Source organism: Phoxinus phoxinus (genome assembly GCF_949152265.1).
Source record: "Phoxinus phoxinus genome assembly, chromosome: 11".
In the NCBI taxonomy this organism is placed as follows: domain Eukaryota; kingdom Metazoa; phylum Chordata; class Actinopteri; order Cypriniformes; family Leuciscidae; genus Phoxinus; species Phoxinus phoxinus.
Window position 1 is genome coordinate 12,732,695 of NC_136886.1, and position 8,149 is coordinate 12,740,843.

Consider the following 8,149-nt stretch of genomic DNA (forward strand, 5'->3'; position numbering starts at 1 on the left):
GTAATGGTAACTTTAAAAATTCAAGTTGATTTAACTTAAAATCCTTTGTAATATCAATTACTTTGCAGTTAGTACACATAGTATATTTAAGTTCAATGTACTAGCCCGTATACTTAAAAAATGTGAGCAAACTGGTTGCCCTAAAAAAATTAAGTAATGTGTACTTGATAACTTCAGTAAAATTAAAAAAAAAGCAAGCAAATAACAAGAAAATTTTCTCTCTCTTTTTATTTCAATTGAAACATTTTCATTTCAAAATACAACAGTGAAGAAACAATTTCTTGCCTTCAAGTTTAAGAGGTTTCTAACTTTTGTAATAAGACTGTCTACTCAGAAACTAGCTGTGGACTTTCTGAATCCAGGCATAGGATTCCCACTGGAATTTGGTGGTACGAGTCCTGGTCATTGACATCCTAACAAAGAAACAGATTGACACGGCATTATAATGACAGTTAGATAATACTGTGTTGTCAACTAAAATGTATATCCAATACAATGTAATACAATGTAAACTACACTGAAATGCATTAAAAAAAAAGTTATCACTTTCTTCATTAACTGGATATTTTACACACATTTCAGCCCCAGTTGTGCACAAGCTTTTATGGTTAGCTGCCAAGCCACATTCACTGCACTTTTGCTACAAATACTTGTAATGTATAAATCTATTTATGGTAGCACTGTACTTCAAAATCAAAAGACATTAGTAAAAGGTATTACTTTCAGTTGTACTTAAAGGCTTCGTTCACCCAAAAATTTAAATTCAGCCATTAATTACTCACCCTCACATCATTCCAAACCTGTAAGACTTTCGTTCATCTTCAGAACACAATAAATATATTTTTGAAAGATATTCAATATCTTTGAAATCTGAGTTTTCTGTTCCTCCATTGACATTCTGCAAAACTATCACTTTCAAGATCCATAAAGGTAAAACCTCATTAAAGTAATCCATATGACTCCAGTGGTTTAACCAAAATTTTATGAAGTAATGTGAATGCTTGGTGTGCACTAAAATAATAAAATGTTGTTATTTACAAAATATATATTTCCAATGCACATTCACAAGAGCACCATGACGCATGGTTAAACCACTGGAGTCACATGGATTATTTTACTGATGTCTTTACAACCGTTCTAGGGCTTGGAAGTAGTTGCGTAGACTGTCACTGAAGGGACATACAGAAACCCTCAGATTTCATTTTTGTTTGAAAGATGAACGAAAGTCTTACAGGTTTGGTAGGACATGAGGGTATGAGTAATTAATGACCAAAGAATGAGTAATGAATTTTTATTTCTGGGTGAATTAATCCTTTAAACTGCAGAAATAAATATTTTATTTTGAGCCTATTTCACATTTGAAGACAAATATTTTCAGTTTTTCATTTCATTAACCAATATTACAGATATTACGAAATATTAAAAATACTGAAAATAAATGTCTGGGAGATACTGATAAACTATTCTGAACATTAGTAGCAGACAGGACTCTAATGGTAACAGTAACATTTAAAACCTATTAAAAACTTACAGAGCAGGTCTTAAAGAATGCAGAAGGGTCATCCCCCAAAATGACCGGCAGTCCACGAAGGCAAAGGGACCGAACATCTGTTGGCTCGGTGGTCTGGAAGATATTGGAGATATTGAAGTTTGTTAGGGATGCTCACCCAAATTTCCCCCAAATTTGTCAGATTTTGGTAAGTAAAGAACAGGGCAAGACAAGATGACAAACAGGAAAGGAGAGAGCAGAGAATGGAGGAGTAAAGGAAAAAAGACAAAACAAGAAAAGTGGAAGAGTATAGTGGAGAGGACATGAGAAAGAAATTTGAGATTTAAGAATGGAAAGAAAAAGAAAGTGAAGTCCAGAGGAAAGAGGAGAAGAAATTAGAGAAATTACAATAGGAAAAAGAGGGGGTAGACTGATGTAGACAAGTAAACCCACCTTTGTCTGGCGTAAAAGCTCAGCCAAAATCAGATTTGGAGAGTAATGATCAAGTGCATCAAAGAAGTTCTCTCTGAGATTTTTCCCCACCACTCTGTTGAACTCATAATAAACCTAAATAAAGGTAAACATAGCAAACAATATTGGCTGTCACCACATCTATGACCACAACATGATTTCAGTCACAGTTTATGACCTAAGTGGTCATAAATACCCATTTTCATTTATACATATGTTTATTCAAATACTCAATTTAAAAAATTAAAAACGTAGCAAAATGTACGTTTTTTTCTAACTTAAGCTTAAATTCACTCACCAGATTAAGTAAACTGTGGTCGGTCGTCGTGTCTCACTGGAAATCTCGTTGTATCTGTGTCGAACATGCAGGGGTTAAAATGGGACCGCCGTGCACGAGTGAGAAAACCACCTAGTTAACAAGTGAAAATGTCACGACCTGTTTAAAGCATGTTATTGCTCACAAACAGCCCCTCAATAAAATAAAATAAAAACTCAAACCAATAACGTTAAATAGACGAAAAAAGTCAGATTAATTCGCCAGGAGATCGAGCGGGCTTCGTGTTCGCTGCACTCAAGTGAAAATGGTTTTATGGGGCATATTTTTGTCCCAAACGGTTTAAAACAATGTTTATACACTACTCACAAACATCATTTTGATGGAGAGAGAGAGAAAAAAACCAAATGAACAGACGAAACTATGTCTGCTAAATTCGCCTGTGTTTCAAGTTCAAGCGGGGCTAACGTTAGTGAAAAGAAGTCCAAAATTACTTAAAACAACGTTTTCACAACTCAAATAATAATCGGTGAAAAATAGAAACAATAAACCTGACTAAAACATTTGTTTTAAACTACTTACCAACAGCTCTACGAATTTGCATGCACTTTTCAACCACGAGAGAAAATGGCGTTGCTTGCCTGACTTGAAACAACTGTGTGTGCGTGCGTCACGTGTGTGTGTCCTTGTGGCGAGTGGGGGTAAGGGGCGTGGTCAGTACACAAACTCTACAATTTTAATCCATTAAACTTAAAGTTTTCCACACATTCAAATATGTCTACAAAAGTAGTAGAATTCACTTACATTTTTATAGTAATGCATTCAAAATTAAATAATTTAAGTGTACTGTAATTAAATTGTTAATTAGATATAAAATCCGGGCTAACAGTGTAATGTTAAGCATTGTACACTTGTCAAGGTCCAATCCCTTCACTAACATAAACTCTCGACAAAAGGGGAATGGTAATTACTGACTTGGCAGAATTCAAATCATGCCGTTTAAGCCAGGGTTCCTGCTGATCATTATACTTTCCAGAAAACGCTGACAGCATTAAACATAGACACAAAGACCTTAGTGTAATTTTTCACTGTCTGCCTTTCTATCTGTCTGTCCCGCTCTCACAGGTGTAATATAATGAACAGCCAAATTAGTTAACTTGTGTGTATGTTGTCGGTACCTATGTAAATTTGTGTGCATCTGGGTTTTTGCAGTGTTTCTATCTCCTAATAATATGGTACTGTATAACTATTGGGCCTGGGTAATGAAACACAAGCAGAAAAACTATTCTTGTTTGGGGAAAGAAAAACATTTTTATATCAATTTAATGTATTGAAATGAAGACAACATTTTACCAAATAATATAATTTTTTTCTCAATATTATTTACATGGAAACTAAAGCTTTACATAAAGTTGTAAACTGTAACTGAGAATGGCAGACAAGATGGGACAATAACATCACATAATTATATTTCACTAATACTGTTCAACTGTTTATATTGTATGGTAATATCTACAGTAGATAGTAGGGTAATGCTGATATGAATTTCATATGAATTATTCACATGGACACAGCAGATAAAAATGATTTGTTTTATCTCAATATTGATTTAATATTCCACAACAGCCCTGAGAGTCATATTAAACCAACCAACTTGTCCTCTCACCTTTTATCTAAATAAAATCTGACTCAGTGATTTTATAACACCCAGAGTTTTCATTATGATAAGGAGGGCCAGACAAAGTAAGATGAATAACAGTTAATAGTAAAACCTTTATTTATAGTTATAGGCTTACGTAATGAAATTAGTATTAAATTACCAATGAAAATTTAACAAGTTAATTTACTGAAAAACATAGCATGAAACTTTGGGGTAAAGCGAGATGCAAGACATTGGCCATAAAAAAAATAATAATAATCACAGATTGATATCAGACTGGCGAAATACTGTTGTGGACTTTAGAAAAGGCTGATGCAAAATGATAAATAAAATATCAAAAATATTTCATTGATTAATCAGCATATCATGTGACTAAAAATGTCAAGTGACTGCACTAAATTAAATATAATATAAATTATAATATTTACTTATTATAATAATTGCAATATATTCCATACTAAGTAAAACGTTACAATAAGCTAACTGGGTGTACAATGCTGCCCTTTCAGATCAGCTGCCATAAACATCCACACAACCTTTTCACTGAATATTGATGCAGACTGTGAGAAACATGAATATGTCTGAATGTGCCTGGCAGCATTGTTCTCAATACCTCTTCAGTGCCTCGAGTTCTATATTATGTGCAGTGTTTGTAATGCTTGAATTGCCGGAATTTTACATAGAGACTGTTGCTTGTAGTCATTCCATATGTTTCTCAAATGTGCCAACATGAATTAAAAGAAAACATGCACAGAGATAGAGAGACTCTTGGGACCCAATACACATCAATAAATCAACAGATTTTTCTAAACAACTTCAGAAGTTGCACAGTAAATCTCAGTGCTCACTATGTAAATATGGAACAGTGTTATTTTATTTGTGTGGGGAAGACAAACACTATCCCCCACATCTCTCAAACACATGCTCTCTAACACATCTATTGTTTCTACTGTAAATGGGATCATACCACAGACTACTATTGTTTTTGTATACAGCTTAGATACATCATAGATTAACAGTTTTGCCACAGCAAGGACTGCCTGTTGAAAGTTCTTGTAGATTTTAGCTTTTGGATTCAATAAAAAAAAAAAAAAATGCAACAACCCGACCCAGTCCAAAACAGGCAAACAAGACACACACAACATGTTAACATCCGTGACAATGTATAGTGTGTTGGCACATCAAACCAAAGGTTGATATAACAGTATCACTGTACGTCAATGCATCCAGTGACTCCTAACAAATCCTACACCCTCCTAACAAACTTTTGCACATTCACATTAACCTGGAACATACAGTATATACATTACACAAGCCTCTGAATCAATGTCTATAAATGTCGACAGTCTTCATTTGAGAGAATATGCAAATGCACAATCCCAAAATAAATTCTCACCAGTGTTATTTTTGTCCAGATTGATGCGTGATCCAAGTTGTACACAAGTGTAATCAAAATTGAGTGACAAATATTCCAATGTTCCATATGAACTCCCTTAATAATCCACAGATATTGTTGAGTGCAGATGGTGTTTGAGACATGCTCCCTGAGTATACGTATAATGACTTTATTATATATACTGTATACTGGAAATAGTCATATGATACGAAGACTCCTGGTCATGTGATAGGATAGGAAATTGATGAGATTGCTTAAACCTATAGTCCAAACCAAGAAAATGACAATATAGGTAAAATATATATAGTTAGTAAAGGTAAATGTAGTTTCTATTAATGGTAACTTTAACTACAAAAGAAAAAGAAAAAAAAAGAGATACCTTACAATACCTCCGCTTCACACAGGATGAATCTGTACTATAATAATTCATTCATTCCTAATAACACTCATGAATTTGGGATTGAGTCCCTGTCAATGTAAATGATGAGCAACGTCTGAAATAGGCAAAAAAAATCCCTAATAAGATCCATTTTCAACAGGTAATGACTCAGAAAAGGGGATGAAAATGAGAGGGTGTTTTCCTGTATTGTACAAGGAGAAATCTCTTGGGCACATAATTTGATTATTAATAGAAGATTGCTGTTCCACCACAAATGCAGAGCTCATAGTCCTGCTGCTATTACCCAGCTGCCATTTATTTTTTCAGGTTCATGTCATTCAATCGCATATGCTCTAATTTCATCTACTGTAGATGCGTGTAGGGTGTTAAGGCATTTACCTTCTATCAATATGACTGCTTAAAATAAGTTTCTCACGTAAAACAGTGATATTTACAAAAAAATGCTTGACAAGAAAATAAAACAAACAAATGTTAAGGGAATTTACCAATGTCAGCTTTTCAATTTGTGTATAAAGCTGACAGAGATTAGCATGGACCCCATCTCTCATCATCAAATTTCCACTATAATGCTGGGCAGCGTTTTACTGATCCCAGGACAGGAGCTCAACATGACATTTTCACTGAAGCATAATGCAATATGTACTGTATCTAGTAAACCTGTATAAAAGACTGATCATCATAAAAGGCGACAAGAACAGTTCTCACAATGATAACTACATTATAGAGAAAATATACCCAGTGATAAGTTTGTCGACCGACATGGTCTGATACATTGCTCTAGGTACCTAATCACTAAGGAGTACATTGGTGCTGAGATGACCTGCTGCATCGGCGTTTCTCGGAAAATAACCTCTTTCGCTGGATCTGTTACAATCTAACAGGCATTAGGGAGCTTTCACACAGTAAGCAGAGGAAAGGAATGAGATGACCTTGTATGGCCTAGTGGATGTAGCCATGCTTGGCCAGTGTCCTTGACTTTGTCAGATCAAACAGCACAGCAGCAAAATCCTTAGGGAGCTTTCTGGATTAGATTACCTGTCCTGGGATTGCCTGGGATGGGTGTAGACATATGGGCCATTGCTCTCCAGCCAACACAGGTGATTAGTTTGGTTTAGTGGCTTGAAGTAGTGGCAGTTTGGGTAGTAGCAGTGACTTTTTTTTTTTTTTTTTTTTTTTTTTGGAGAAACAAATATGTATTCACCTTAGTAAAGCTGCACAGGGAATGTGAGCCTTACTTTTGGAACATATGTGATGTTTGGCATATCCTGTGGCTTTGTTCTTGGGCAGTGACAAAGACTAACTTTTCTCAAAGCATTATGTCTTCGTTGACAGCTAGTCTCGGGGGGGAAACTGCATTGAAAGGGAGATCCTCCATCCTTTTCATGGGCACTGGTCAGGCATTATTGTAAAGACCTCCATGAGTGTATACTGTAGTAATATGTGACTGCAGGGACAGTTCTAAGATCATTTGATATAAAAATTAAATTAAAATAAATGATGCCACAGTAAAAAAAAATAACTTAAAAGATCTCGCTAACCGTTTCAGCCTCAGAAATGCCAGAAACGTTTTCTTCAAAATGCATTCACAAGTTTACACTTACATATAATCAGATATAGTATAAAATTTGCATATTTGGCGTGCTGTTCGAGCAGAGGGCTTCGAGCTTGAAATTTGGCCCGAACCCAGAAACCCCCCCCCCCCCCCCCCCCCCCCCCCCGAACCCTGGCTGGGATAGGAATAAACAAGAGTGAGGAGTTGAGGTGGAGGAGGAAGCCATGTTTGTCATGAAATACACTTTTTTTGCAGTTGGTTTTGCATCCTGTCACTTGTTTTGTTCCTGAATGAATCAATGTTTTAGATCAAATTGGTTGAGTGAATTATTTAATTACTCACTCATACAGACAGTAGCTGTGTCTCATTTAGAAGGATCTGCCCGCCTGAGAACGTATTTGTCAGCCGCATACGTCGCAGAGGCTGTCCCAAGTCAATTTAATAATGGTTACTTTTCTGAAATGAGACAGCCTCGATGACGGATGAGGCCAAAAAAATGTGACCTCCAGAGGGTGCAGCCACTGGAATGAGTCAGCTATTTACTTTTTTAATTTCTGAAAGAATTAGTGTTTTGAATTAAAGGGATAGTTCACCCAAAAATGAAAATTAGCCCATGATTTACTCACCCTCAAATGTTCTTATTTGACATTCTTCTTTCAGACGAATACAATTGAAGTTATATAAAAAAATGTCCTGGCTCTTCCAAGTCTCATAAAAGTGCATCCATCCATGATAAAAGTGCTCCACACGGCTCTGGGGGGTAAATACAGGCCTTCTGAAGTGAATCGATGCGTACGGGTAAGAAAAATATACATATTTAAAACTTTATCTACTAAAATAACTAGCTTCCGGCAGGTTATTCAGGCCTATTGCTGCTCTCCCTGCTCTTATACATGCTAGGCTGCAT

At 35.6% G+C, this 8,149-nt stretch overlaps 1 long non-coding RNA gene across 1 annotated transcript; it reads right to left on the minus strand.

Annotated features, from left to right (window-relative positions):
• Nucleotides 1–225: 225 nt before the first annotated feature.
• On the minus strand, nucleotides 226–3,117 carry LOC307006966. The gene is made up of 5 exons (XR_013799554.1): nucleotides 2,817–3,117; nucleotides 2,259–2,369; nucleotides 1,943–2,056; nucleotides 1,532–1,624; nucleotides 226–413 (listed from the first exon to the last, which is right to left on the minus strand). It is a non-coding gene; the product is annotated as an uncharacterized lncRNA (long non-coding RNA).
• Between the last annotated feature and the right edge of the window lie 5,032 nt (nucleotides 3,118–8,149).